At 51.2% G+C, this 14818-nt stretch overlaps 1 protein-coding gene across 3 annotated transcripts in view; it reads right to left on the bottom strand.

Annotated features, from left to right (window-relative positions):
* RNF19A (ring finger protein 19A, RBR E3 ubiquitin protein ligase) overlaps positions 1–14818 on the bottom strand; it is a 51277-nt gene that overhangs the window by 18188 nt on the left and 18271 nt on the right. The window contains exon 1 of one of the 3 annotated variants that reach the window (XM_064154020.1): positions 8252–8335. The exons of the other annotated variants lie outside the window; for them this stretch is intronic. The gene's annotated coding sequence lies outside the window, so the exon portion shown is untranslated. Of the gene's footprint in view, positions 1–8251; positions 8336–14818 lie in introns of those variants that run through there. 3 annotated transcript variants of the gene reach the window in all.

The raw sequence follows: 14818 nt of genomic DNA, 5'->3' as shown, positions 1-14818 counted from the left end.
GTTAAGCAGTGGGCTCAAGGATCATCTTTGTTATGGTGAGGCAGCATCTTCACTGCCCTGCTCCCTGAGCTTCTGTGCAGGCACTACCACAGCCCGAGGTGACAACTCAGTAAATGCAGGACAAGTTCTTCTGTGAAGCAGAGAAACAGGCTTCCAGCACTGCAAATGTCCTGTTTTCCCTACCTCACCTTTTCAGCAGGTTGTAATTAAGCCCCAAAAGCTGGGGGTTTCTGTGGGTTTTGTATCCACACAGACTGCCAGCAGAAAGGAAGTCACTGAGGCTAAACAACTTCAGACTTTCTCAGAGCCCGAGAGCACACAGAGAGGGATCCAGCTGCACGTTCACATTAGGCACCTGCCTACTCCAGGAAGCAGAGCAGCAGAGCAAATGACAGCCAAAACTCTCTTACTCCTCAGCTTGCATGCTGCAGCTGAGGCGAAGACTAGAGTTAAGCTGGCATTGGAATGTTTCCCAATACTGACTTGTAGTTAGAAATCAATAAATGAAGTGTGTGTGTCTCCCAAAAGCCCACCCAAACCACATATCCCACCTCACTTGTTCCCTGGGTAGAAGGCTTCCTTCTCTTCCCTGCTGCTTAACTGACTGGCTCCAAAAGGAGGCACAAGCAGTGCTTTCCTAGGTCCTTCCAAGACGAGGCAGCTGCAGTAGGTGGCAGACCACCTCCAATCAAACAGGCTAACTTCCCCCAAAGGAGCAAATTTTCCTGCTTCTTGGAAGCTTGCTTGTACAAGAGGAATTGTTCTAACTCTCAGAGACCTGCTTCTGTGGCAGCAGAACGAGAAGGCACTGCTTAAATGACCCTGGTGTCACACGGCTGGACACGACTAATGGTAGCACCCCTGCTCTCCCTGGCGTTTCTCTGCTGACCTCCCAGAGGGGTGCCCTGGATCGCTGCACCTTTTCCACAGAAAGGTGAAATCAGAAACTGGACACTAGCAGTCACTCAGAAGGCAGAAAAAGGGAATGTCAAGGGAGACTGCTGCAGATACAAGCCCAACTTGTACCTTACAGACATAGGAGGACCAAACACAGCAGCGAGGTGAACGGCTGCATTCCCCAGGGCACAAGCAGCCTGGACACCGGCCCCAAACCACCTGCTTGTCTCTGGGATGGCACCACAGAAACAACTGGGTCAAGACTAGGAAGCATCCAAGGAAGCTGTACAGCAGCAGAAACAGGATTCCTCTCCAAAGAGAAAGTACAGAAGCTGGCCAGCTGGCCAGGGCAAGGCAGGCAGCAAACCCACAGTTAAAGGCTGACGGTAGAAACGTCCCAGCACGTAGCTGAGCCAGCACTGCTCAGCTGATGGGACCATTCAGTACAGCAGTGCCCCACAAGGACACTGCCTGCCTCCAGTGTGAGAATTCAAAACAACAGGAGAAAAAAAAAAAAAGAACAATACATTAAAAATAATAATTAAAAACCAATACACCAAGAAAAACCCTTCTGCCATCCAGGTCTGCTAAAGAGGTCCCACCTTACACTCGTTTGTTTTAAACCACTATCACCTTTCTTTTTTCTTTATCAATGTATAATTATCAATTTTCAATGTATAATTATCTGTGATACTGTGATCTTGTTCTGGTCCCTTAATAAAGGAAAACCACAGCTCCATGACACACTTATTTTCTTCTCATGGTCTAAATAAAGCCTATTTCAAGAGCCTAACACACTCTGCCTTCCCTCCTAAGGGAACATTCTCAGCCACAAATCACCAACAAGAATCCTGGGTGCTTTACCTGCCTCTGCTCCCAAACCAAAGGGAATAGTTTTACAACCACTTTCTCTCATTAACTGAGCTGAAACCTTCCCTTATGGAAAGCAGAAAGATGACACTGCTCAGCCACGGTGACAGGACACCTTCTCTCTTGGGGTGATCTCGAGGTCCCCTCCAGCCCCTAGCGTTCTGTGACCCACGCTAGAGACACAAGCAGCTGGCAGACGGTGCCTGAAATACGGCACAGACAACACAAATCCTGCAGGCTGCAGCAGGCAGCGAGGTCAGTTTGTGAACAAGTGGGAAGGCATTACTGTAACCACACACTTACTAACACTCGTCTGTCCACACAGGCACTAGCAGCAGGGTGGGAACTGCCATCCTCCCCAGTCTGTGCACAAGATGATAGGCAAGGAGGTGAGGTCTCCTCAAAGGGAAAATTAAATCCAAAGAGCCGGAAGTAAACAGTGACACAGCCAAGCCCACGGCCACAAGCCTTCCCCTCCTGTCTTCCCTGGAGAGGAAAGAATGTGTACTGCAGCATTCCTGCCAGCTGCCACAGATGGACTGTGTCAAGGAGCAGCAGCTCTGGTGACGAATCAGTTGTACTTTGTAAAACAAACCAAACAATCGACATGCTCCCAACAATTCTCCCATGCTCCAGTCAGGAGGTCCTGCAGCACCGTGTGTAAAGCAGCCTTTGAAAGAAAGGACATGCTCCAGACTGTCAGCACCGGAGCCTAGGGAAGCTGGCAGTGACCTCAGACCATCTCCACAGACTCCAGATGCAATGCAGGGGGCCAGGTTTAAAAGCCATCCTCTCCTTATTTAGTCATTCTGGATCGCCACTTCAGCGATGCCCAAGGGCACTCTGCTGAAGGGAAAAGATTGGGCAGGGGATTCGTTACAGGAAAACGCAAAGGCCAATGGTGCACTGCTAATAAGGATGGGCACCGGACAGAACCCCAACGGCCTCACTGGAGCCACCCGGGGCACTGCCCAGCTCTCACCTCGCCCGACACAAAGCAGCAAGTTTCTGCTGACAAGAAGAAGGGAAATGGCTCTGGTTCTGCAGAGGCAGAGAACACAGCGTAAAAGCGAGCCCCTAGGAAGGAGACAGGCTATGTGAGAAACAGAGCTTGGGAGCCAGAGAGCCGGGACCAGCCAAGGCGCACAAGGATGGCAACAGTAACAGCCACCGCCGTTTGGAGAAGCAGCACCCACTGCAGTTCCCTACCACTGGCACCGACCCGTGTAAACTGGCAGCATACAGAGGGCAAGAGGGAAGGGATAGGAAAGCCACAGGGCTCTTAACTCTACAAACCTGAGCTCACCGCTGCCCTTTGCGTTTCCTCAAAAGCCCTCGGTGACTACACAAAGCCACACTTCTGGCTTCCTGCCGTGCCCCAAAGCCCAGCACAACCCCAAATTCCATCCGTGCTTTGCATTCTGCCGGCTCCACAGCCTGCCGCAAAGCGCCGCGGCACAAGCGCCTTGGCTCGGCTGAAGCCTTCTAGGAGCGCACATGACGCTCACAACGTACCTCGGGCACGGCTCAGCACTTCGCTCCTACCTGCTGCCTCGGCAAGCCTTGCTCAGCTCTCCGCTGGGGAAACCCAGCTGACCCCCCAGATCGCCTTCTCCTCTCCTCTCACCCATGCTGCTCGCAGCAAACGCTGCTGCTGACAGCATTTATCCGGGTAACAGGGAGCAAAGGGAAAACAAACTGGAGTCATTCTGCAAAGGGAGGAGGGTTTGACTCTGAGAGAAAAGCATCTTCCCGCATGGCCCTCCACGCCATAACCACTGCTTGTCTCACTTAACCATTTTCAAAGCTCCTCGGACAGCGGAGCACAACCCTATGCTTTTGCCAGAGGGGGCTGATAAAGCCCTGCTGCTGGGGGCCTCTGTGCTCCTGACTGCCCTCCAAACACACCAGGGGCTCAAGCCCACCACTGCCTGCTCTCTTCCGCTGCATGGCCAACCTGGTGTACGGAAGCGACACAGGCACCTGCCATCAGAACAAGCAGCTTCACACTACTGCTAATGAAAGCAGGCTTACAACGTTTGTGTAGGAAAGGAGAAACCCCACCATGGACACAGCTGTAGCTGCATCCTCTCCACAACCCCTGAACACTGCTCATTGGTGCTTGAATGCCAAACTTAGCCTTACCCTGCTGCAGATGACCACTCTTCATTTTGGCCACTGGGCTTCTCCTGGCAATTTAACCAAGCATCAGCTTTGTACTAGCACAATGAAAGCTCCTTCTTGACGAAAACTGACCACTAACAGCTTCCCCTCTGGCAGCTGCAACTCCCAACATCTGTACTCTGCAGCTGCTTTCTGAGATGCACTGTTCTGGTGAGCTGCAACAAAACACACCACAACCCACAGCCTGAAGCTCATTCACCAAACTGCACTGCAGATCTGAGACACGTTTCTGCTTCCCTCTTCCAATGTCAGAGCACCCTGGAACATACCAGCCACGATGTTCTTAACACAGAGATAACCCTAAAAGAGGCATCAAAGCCATGTTTTTGCTTTGCGGTTCTTCTGCGGTGTAAGGTCGGTAAGAAGGGTGGAATCAAACCTAAACCCAAAGCATGCAGAAGCTCTTGGAAACACAGGGTTTGAACCAGCAACCAAGGTGCTCATTCCACTAAATGTCAAGTCTGGCTTGACACGTCACAACAATTTGAAAACGGAGGGGAAACACCCAAAGCTCTGTGCTCCTGCAGCACTGTGCCACTGAGCGCCCTCCGCGCACGTCAGCGCCTGTGCTGCCAGAGCATGCTAGGGCTCCACTGGGTTTAATCACTGAGCATTTAGTACAAGCACAGCCAACTGCAAGTAAACAAATGGAAACAATGTCGAAACCGCCGCGGTTCTGGCAGACCTTTCAGATGGACCAAGCTGAGAAATAAAATCCTTCAGCGGCGGCATACTGCAGCAGGGGAAACTCAGCTGCAGCGATTAGCAGAGTCCTTCTAACCCCACAAAACCCAACAGGACAGCAACGTTTTCCACTTGATGCTTAGAACACCAAACCCCTCACACGGTGTAAATGTCTTTAGCTGTTTCTAATAAAAGGTGAAAATAAAGGGTTGATATTTGGATTAAAGGAGAAAGTCTGTGCTATAAAGTTAAGCAATTTGTAGCAGAAGACTTCTGAGGCTCTTCAAAGGAGGCCAGACCTACAGATACCAAACGTTTGCAGTGGAATGTCACCCGTTTCACTCCAGCTGCACTCTGCACAGCTCCTTTCAAAACGCATTCACACGGAGGTTTTTAGAAGAGCAAAGCCATGCAGAGTAAGAGGGCACCAGGAGGGCAGCTCCCATTTGGTGGACTTTCTCCAAGCCCAGTAACTGTACCTTTCGTCTCCTTCTGCAAGGTGTCTCTGCTTTGCTGTTCTGCAAAAAGCCATTGTCACAAGTTACCAGAGCTGCTGCTGCTGCTACTAGCAAATGTTTACAAGAGAAAAATCACTCAATTATTTAATTAGCTTCTCATTTCTTTATGCTTACAGTGGACTGTTGATGCCTGCACAGGGGCCACTGTTTCTGAACCAAGACTCTCAAATCCACAAGTGACCAAAGACAAGCTTTTCAGAGTCTTTAGGAGTCTGCCACGTCAAGTCTCCAGCTTTACAGGGAACCTTTAAACGACCCAGGAGCAGCTTCAGTCAAACAATTCCACTGTTTTAGTGCGCACAAATTCAAAAGACTGGGAGTTGAGCTGCCTGCAAGTAATGTACCAAGCACTGCTGCACTCATTTTACACTGGAGCTCGCAGAAGACTCAGGGAGGGTGCTGACAAGATCTGGGACATGCCTGTATCAGCACAGAACTGATAAGCAGAACAGAGTATGCACCTTAATCCTAAACTGAAAGCAAGTGAAACCCTCTGGGACAAGCCCCTTTGACATACACAGGTCACCGCTGCAGTGCTACGTGATCACAAGGGATCCACTAGGACTTGCCTTAATATAGAATCACAGAACGTCAGGGGCTGGAAGGGACCTCGAAAGATCATCTGGTCCAGCCCCTGCCAGAGCAGGATCACTCAGAGCAGGTCACACAGAAACACACCCAGACAGTTCTTGAATATCTCCAGAGAGGCAGACTCCACAATCTCCCCGGGCAGCCTGTTGCAGTGCTCTGTCACCCTCACAGGGAAAAAATTCCTCCTCAGGTTCACATGGAACCTCCTGTGCTTCAGCTTCCACTCACTGCCCCTCCTGCTGCGACTGGGCATCACCCAACAGAGCCTGGCTGCAGCCTCCTGACACTCCTTACATATTTCTAACTATTGATGAGGTCACCTCTCAGTCTCCTCCTCACCAAGTAGCATGGCCCCAGCTCACTCAAGCTCTCCTCATAAGGAAGACGTTCAACTGCCTTAATTATCTTTGTGGCTCTGTGCTGGACTCTCAAGCAGCTCCCTGTGCTTGAGCTGAGGGACCCAGAACTGGACACGGACATAGAATCACAGAATCAACCAGGTTGGAAGAGAGCTCCAAGCTCAGCCAGCCCAACCTAGCACCCAGCCCTGTGCAGTCAACCAGACCATGGCACTAAGTGCCCCAGCCAGGCTTGGCTGCAACACCTCCAGGCACAAAGACTCCACCACCTCCCTGGGCAGCCCATTCCAATGCCAATCACTTTCTCTGCCAACAACTTCCTCCTAACATCCAGCCTAGACCTGCCCTGGCACAGCTTGAGGCTGTGTCCCCTTGTTCTGTTGCTGGGTGCCTGGCAGAAGAGCCCAACCCCACCTGGCTACAGCCTCCCTGCAGGCAGCTGCAGACAGCAATGAGCTCTGCCCTGAGCCTCCTCTGCTGCAGGCTGCACACCCCCAGCTCCCTCAGCCTCTCCTCACAGGGCTGTGCTCCAGGACCCTCCCCAGCCTTGCTGCCCTTCTCCAAACACCTTCCAGCACCTCAACATCTCTCTGCAATGGAGGAGCCCAGAGCTGGACACAGCACTCATAGTGTGGCCTGAGCAGTGCTGAGTACAGGGGCAGAAGAACCTCCCTTGTCCTGCTGCCCACACTGCTCCTGAGCCAGCCCAGGATGCCATTGGCCCTGCTGCCCACCTGGGCACGCTGCTGGTTTATGTTCAGCTTCTCTCTACCAGCACCCTCAGGTCCCTCTCTGCCTGGCTGCTCTCAGCCACTCAGCCCCCAGCCTGCAGTGCTGCTTGGGGTTGTTGTGGCCAAAATGCAGAATCCTGCACTTGGCCTTGTTCAGTCTCATCCCATTGGCCTCTGCCCACCCATCCAGCCTGGGCAGGTCCCTCTGCAGGGCTCTGCTACCCTCCAACACGTCAACGCCTGCTCACAATGCTCCAGATGCTCACAATCCTCCAGATGAGGCCTCACCAGGGCAGAGTAGAGGGGCAGGAGAACCTCCTTTGACCTACTGACCACAGCCCAGAATGGCATTGGCCTTCCTGGCCACCAGAGCACACTGCTGGCTTGTGGCCATCCTTCCATCAAGACTGCCAAGTCCTTCTGCCCTTCAGTGCTCTCTAGCAGGTCAACCCCCAACCTATACTGATCCCTGGGGTTGTTCTTTCCCAGGTGCTCAACTCTACACTTGAGCCTGTTGAGCTTCATTAAATCTCTCCCTGCCCAACTCTCAGCCTAAGGCTCTCTGAATGGCAGCACAACTTTCTGGTGTGGCAGCCACTCCACCCACTTTGGTGTCATCAGCAAACTTATGGGAGCAAAATATATGGGAGTTTGTATAATGCAGAGTCAGCTTACTTCAGGAAAGTCTTCCAATGATCAGGATCAGTTTAGAGAGGCTACGCAATGCCTTCTTACCATCAAATAGAAGAATGCCACTAGGTACCAGAAGCAGCCAAGAGGTTAGAGCAGCTCCCTCACCACACACAAGCCTCTGCTCTCAGCTGTTTGTCTGCACTTCAGGTGGGATGGTCACTGAACAGGACTCTTCTTCATTTGTAAAGCAGCTTTCAACACACGCTAAAACACTGTGGTTTCCTCTAATGCATTTTATGCCCAGGTTATTAGTCCATCTTCCAAATCATGTCCTAAAAGCCTCTGCTACTTGTGGATATTACCACACAAGAATTTAAGAGAAGAGCACTTGAGGCAGGAGTGTTTTAAATCTCTTACAACTGACATACTGTACTCTTACCATGTCCCAGTTTATTCTGACTGCACTTTATCTTTCCTTAAAGTCCTGTGTTCATTATCTGGACATTCTATTTTCACTTACAGAACAAAGCAATATTATTTATAAAACAATGAAGTAAAGAGACTACAAAGCTGCTTGGGCCCAAAGCCTGAGCAGGCATTAAAGAGTGGCAGTATTTAACATGCACTGCAGGACTGCCAGAAGTGAAGTGACACTCATTGTTCTACTGTCAAGTTCATAATGGCATGCAGCACGTGGCACACCAACCCTGATGGCCACGCCAACCTTCAACACCTTATCAAAGAAGAAAGTTCATCTTTGTCCTTTGAAACTGATGTGCATTACCTCCTGAAACAGGCGTCCATGACAGCTGCTCTTGGGAAAAGAAGTCCTGGAGCTGCTCATTCTGCAAGTCTCTGAACAACTGATTGCCAGCTCTAGCCAAACTGCTCCTCCTGCAGACAGAGCCTGTCAAAAGAGTGCACTTGAAGCACCTCCCTTCAGTGGGGCTGCTGTGGGACTGTGGTAACCATCCTTTCAAACCCCAGAGGAACAGGCTCTCATCAAAAGTGCTGAGAAGAGAAACAGCTCTTGCTGTTTGTTCCAGATGTTAAGTAGATTTCGTCAGCCCTTTCAGAAGCAAGGTGAGCCAGGAGAGGATGGAGCTCCTCTTATGGAGCCACAGATACCTTTTCTCCCAACTATCAAAGAGGCAAGAACCTCTTCCATTCTAAAAGCACTCATTTTCTAACCCAGCATCATTACATCTAGGGATTCTGAATGCAATGCTTGACCAGAGCTAGGAACTCAGTGAGGAGGGGCTTCCTATTTGTGCATCTCCAGACCCACATCTGTGGCAAACAAGCTTAAGAGGATCGATTCCTCCTTATCTAAGCCAGCAGAACGTCCTCTGCTCGCCCATGCACTTGCAGGCTGTGCCAAAAGCTTATCCTGTGCACTGTGAAATGTGTGCCAAACGGAGACAGCAGAAACCACTCTTGGAAACACTGAAGGGGGGGGGGGGGGAGAACAGGAAAACAAAATATCATCAGAACTTGTAATTATTTTACTCCTTTGATCGTTGAAATCCTCACACCAGCACACTGTTACTCTCGCCTAAGTGCCGGGAATGCACCCCCTTCACGCAGCAACGGGCACATATCCTCACTTCTGGGTGCTGTGAGAGACTTGTTCTAGACAGATACACGCACACAGAGTAGTTTTCTACACCTCCTGACCAGCTAATGGTCTGGAAAGTGGAAGCAAGACTGGGGGATCAAAAGCTGCACAAGCTGCCTATACACCAAAAGAATCGCAATCTAACTGTACTAACGCTAAAGCAAGCGCACACTTTGAGCCCAGCTGAGAAGAGAATCAGTGGAGTGAAGCACTCAAAAGGCTGGCATACTGCTGCCTGACCTGCCCGAGACAAAAGCTCCCAAAAACCCACCATCTCCCCCATCCATCAGGTAAAAAAGGTAGCCGCAATCCTGCTTTTAAAACACTGACAGGAGCGCTCAATACACAACAGCTTCATCTGAACTGTCTCCTGACAACGCTTAGATGGGGTCAACAGACCCAGATGCAGTCTTAGAATAAGCATCTATGAAACCAAGTTAACTTAAGTGACAATAGCAGCAGCAACTCAGCCCCAAAGCAGATCTTCAGGGCTCTTCCCCTCTCTCAGCTGAAAGCAAGTATCCTCACTCCAGGCTCTGCTCGCCCGCACGCTGGCGGAGCGCTGCCTCGGCATTTCCTGCAGCTGCTTTTCATTCTGCACACTGCAGAGTAACTGGGCCAGACACAGCCAAGGAGAGCAGAAAGCTCTGCTTCCCGTGCCACCAGTCCTGCGAATGGAACACACTGCACCGCTCCTGGATGCTGAGAGCATGCACACAGAAAAAGTGCTCCAAAAGGAGAGGAACCAACACTCACAACGTGCAGAGGAGACAGCTGGAGTTTTGGGTGTGCCATCTTGCCCACTCCAACAGCTTCACACTGAATTCTGACAAGCTCCCATTTTTCTGTTAATGCAGGCTTTAAAGTTTGCCCTACCATAAAGCCAAATGTACTAAGATACAAGGTGGGGCAAACTGCAGTGGAGGGGTCTGAAACCAAGAGCAGAAGCTCCAGAGAGACCACACAGCATTTGAGCAGCATTCCAGAGAGACAGCACATTGGGGGAGAAGTTAAGAGGAAACAGATCTCAGTCCTTGGCTCCTGGTGATTTCTAAGTTCAGCAAGAGCCTGAGGCTTCTGCCTTGCACTGAGGAAAGATCTTACTGACCAGCTGACTGGCATGTCCCAGCTCTCCTTTTTCCCTGGTGTAAACTATGGTTTCAGGGTGGGGGAGAACCAAATGCCCCACACTGATTTTGAATCAGCACTGCCTCAGAGAAAGAAGTGCTGGCAACAATTGATGGATTAGCTCTTAATCCCCTGGCCCTATTTCACCAGTCTTACTAACAAAGTGGGTACTTAGATACACTTTGGAAGAAAGTTACAAAGTGAACTGACTAAAAGGGAACAAGTTAGGTTTTGAATTCCTGCAGCAAGCTGAAGCTGGGCTGCATTACCTTAGCTCGGGCTGGATAAGAACACAGTCACAGCTCACAGGTGCCACTGTGACAACTCACAGCAACCTCCTAAGCCATTGTAAACTCAGCCCCTGAGAAGTGTACAGCTGCCGTGCCTTGATCTTGTCTGGTCGAAGTGCCTCTGCAGAGAAACTCATCCTTTGGGTAAATACAATGCAATAGAAGCCTGCCAAAAACCTTGGGTGGCCGAGTGACCAAACCACACCAATCCAGCAGGCTCAGCACACAGTCAGAGCTCCGAACTCTGCTGCAAGTGCTGAAACTACCCTGAGGTCAGCTGCAAGGTTCCACCGGCGCGACCAAGAGCTCCTGTGCACTCCAGAGGAGAGATGAGAGCAAGCCCTGCTCTAATACAGCCCAACTCCACTGCTGCTGGCAGTAGTCACTGAGAATTCCCGAATGGATGGATTTTTCTTTAATGGTAGCCCCAGTTAAACTGGTGTCATTTCAAATACAGACTAAGATCAAAAAGATAATGAACAAATGAGAGAGAGACAAAAACAAAGACAGGGAAAGGTCTAGCCACGGAAACAAAAATACTGTATCCTGCCAGGAACATTGCCTGTAGCCTCCAGACAGGAAACTGCCTCCAGAAAAACCATCGGCGTCAGGAGACGGCCAAAGTACCACCAAACCCTCCTCACAGCACAGCCCGGGGCAGAGCGGAAGAGCAACGAAGGGAACCACGACCGGACTAGGCACCAAACACATCAGTGCTTGCGAATACACGAGGGGAAAGTTCAACCTCACTGATGCTTCTTTAGGTGAGAAATTAACAGAAAGGATTCTTCCAGTCCTGCTGAAAATGACTACCTGGAACAGAGAGCCCGTTCAGCCGGGCCCAGGCAAGGGAAGGCAGGGACCTGGCAGTCTGCGCAAGCAGACTCCGCTGGCACCACGAGCTGTGCCAGCACTCACTAAGACACGGAGCAAGGAGCGCCTGCTCCAGCCCAGCTGCTATGTACCTGTGCTGAAAACGCAACACGGGCCGACAGCAGCAGCGCTTCTGCCAGCACTGTTACTCCACCTACACCAAGCGAAGTGCCATGCCAGCACGCAGCGGGGCTCAGCCGGCCTCAGGCAAGCTCCCCCAAACATTCCTCACCGACAGCAACGTGCTGTCGCTCTAGCAGCCTGGGGACCAGGCAGACCTGCTCTGCACAGGGAACAGACCCAATGCCTACTGCAAAAACACCCCCTCCTGGCTTTAAATACTTCTCCTCCTGACTCCTAGTCCTCATTAACGGCACCCAGACACGACGCAAGCTGGGGGAGCCTGGGACTCCCTGCAAGCTCCTATGCAGTAACCAGAAGGCTTACAGACTCTGGGCTCCACGGCGCTCGGGAAGCCCTGGCAATGCTGCCACATTCTGGATAGTCGGAACGCCTCACACCAAACAACAAACCCCTCACAGGTTCCCTGCTGTGCTTCTCACGTTTAACGACAGGATCGAAGTCGGAAGAAAAGCGCATGGGACCTGCGGTGACTTTGCTCTGGCTGAGCAGTGCTTAGAAGTGCAGCTCAGGGTGGATTTGCACAATTCCCTTTACTCGTGGCTTTTAAATCACAAAGCTGCACTGCCAGCGCCCACCACACAGGGAGTACTTCTGACATACACCCTCCTGCCCTGGTGCTTTGCAAGAGGGATTAGAGCCTTTTGCCCACCCGCCGCCCCCCTCATTTCCGCAAGCAAACCTTCCCGTTCTACTCCATCTTTGAATGCGCAGATGGATGTCACCCTTCTGCTCTCCACACAGCGTCACCTTCAGCAGCCCTTCCTACACAGCTACGGGAACACTTCTAGCTAGGTCCCCCTTCGTGCAGCAGGGACATCATCCCTGCAAACGACTACAGGCACAACAGAAAAAACGAGGCAAGCAGCATGCACCTCCTAGAAGAGCTCCTGCCGTGGTTCCTCCATCATTTCAAACAGCCAAACACTTTCTAGCGGCAGTCTCCAAACCAAGCTGCCCTTAGGTCAGGTGCTGAGGTAAAACCATAGCTCGTGGAGTTTCAAAAGTGACACTGGTAACATGCCTTCCACCAGCCTCTTCTCAGGGAAGCTTCAAAAAACTCAGCGCCTAGAATCAGATCTAAAAGCTTCCCAGACCACACACATTTGGTAAACTGAACTGCCTGAGGCCAAGAGTTCTTTCTTGTTAGCCTAAACCTGAGACAAAGTCTTCAAATGGCAAAGTAGAGCAAATATTTGTTAAACACTCCAAAAGCTTCTTGTTTGTTTTTTAAATCAGCTGCAGTCCTCCAGCTTGACTTTGAATCCTGTCACAGTTACAGCCACAGCTCTGCCCTGCTGGCCTTAAACACAGGTGTCCCAAGCTGCTGCACTCAGATCATTCTCAGGTGGAACACGCATCTCACATGGAACGGAACACACAGGCTGTCACATTTGTTTCCAAGTCAAAAACATCTGTTTATTCAGCAACAAAGCTCAGTCCCTTTCTCTGGCAGATGATCCAGCCACAGTGCTTTAAATCCCTGCTTTCCATCTACTTGCAAGTTACTCATTATGAATTTAAAACTGCAGTAGACAATTACTGATTTCTTTTCTGACCTACCTAAAGCTAGTGTCAGGATGAAAATAAGCTCCTTGACCAGCACATGTAGTTTGCTTCTGGAAAAGGTCTTCACTGGATCATCAGCAGAGAACTGATACTGTATTCCCAGTTAAAGCTAAAAGTCAGGAGGACTTGAAGGCACAAATACTTGCAAAACCACCTGAGCTAGCTGCAATAACCAAATGGGACAATTCCTCACCTGACAAGGACATTTTCTACCCACAGGGCACACACCAAGCAGCAGGCTACAAGCCATTCACAAGGATCTCCCAACTGGGTCTGCAGAGGTCTAAGCCTGCTTGCCAGCAGATGCTATCCTAAGTAGCAACAGCACAGTGGAGCCTTCATGCACCTCAGAGCTTGGATTCCTGAACTGGGGAACGAAGGCAATGCAGGGAGAGGGGGGTGACAAATTCAGTTTTTCAGTGGGAGGCTACGTCTGCACCAGGCACAGCCTCTCCCGTGGCTGGCTCCTCCTCCAGGTAAACTCCTGTGTCACAAGGCCGGGGAGCAAAGCAGTGGTGGTAACAGCTGGAGAGGTCAGCTGAAGCCATCAGCTGAGGAGCGACAGAACAGGCAAGGCAGGAAAGCAGCACAAGGCCTGAGTGGCACACCATGTCCCTGCGGGCCACCCAGCCTGACCCAGACGCAGCAAGGGCAGACAGCAGCGCCCTTGTCTCCTCCATGCCCAAAACCAAACCAGACGCCTCAAGTAAGAGACAGGCGAGTTGTTCTAAAAGCAGAACCCCCAGCCAAAGCTAACAGTGTGTGCACTCCGCAGATCACTTCAGACCAAGGGATTCCAGAAGCTGCCTGCGGACGTGTCCACAGTGGTGGCAGAACACCTCTCGCTGGCTGGCTGGGGAGCGAACAACACTGCTGAGAACATCTCACGCAGGAACTCAAAGCCTCTGCTATTCACTTGGCTCTTTACAGCTACCAGAAGTCACCTCTGCTGCAGTCCAACACCACTGACACGGAGTTTTTCCTGGGAAAGCTCGCACTTGTTCCCAGCAAGCCACACAGACACCAGGGCACATTCACAAGTGGATCCTCAAACCCAAGCCCACTCGCTCGCAGTAACCTCCCTGCACCTTGCAAACAGTCTTCATACCTTACTCCCAGCTGTCCCCATACGCTCACAATGAAAGGCTCTTCACTTCTACCCAGAGCCTGGCATATCACACAGAGTGCCACATCACACAGAAGACTCCTCATAGGGCACAGCAGTAGCTGGAATGGATTTAAATCACAGATTTTACAGACCTACAAACATTCTGAGGTAACACCACTTTGCTTCCACAGCCACTGACAATGTGACTCCAATCTGGAATGAAAACCAGCTCCTAGCACCTGACAGCCCAGGCAGCTAAATGGGGCCAGTGGCGCCACTGGAACAACAAGCAAGCCCCAAGAACTGGGTGCTGCCAGGGCCATGCCTGGCTTTAGATAACCTGTGACACATTCCCTGGAATCAGCTGTGCTGCACTCAGAGCCCCTGTCCCAGCTCGGTGGACTGTGACCTGGATAGAGCTCCACTTGCCACTCTCCAGAGGAGCAGATGAAAACAAAACACCTGAAGAGGACTGTGCAAATCCCAGCTTGCCCTCAGCTCTCAGCACTGCCACACAGGTATCAACCCTAGGCTCTATTGCAGCCCAGATCTTTCCTCTGGCTGTTGAGAGCAGCTCAAAAGGCAGGGTATGTTTTCTCAGGGGGCGGAGGGGGAGGAAACGGC

This window comes from Pogoniulus pusillus, chromosome 14 (genome assembly GCF_015220805.1).
Source record: "Pogoniulus pusillus isolate bPogPus1 chromosome 14, bPogPus1.pri, whole genome shotgun sequence".
Lineage (NCBI taxonomy): Eukaryota > Metazoa > Chordata > Aves > Piciformes > Lybiidae > Pogoniulus > Pogoniulus pusillus.
This window is presented reverse-complemented; position numbering and strand designations above follow the sequence as displayed.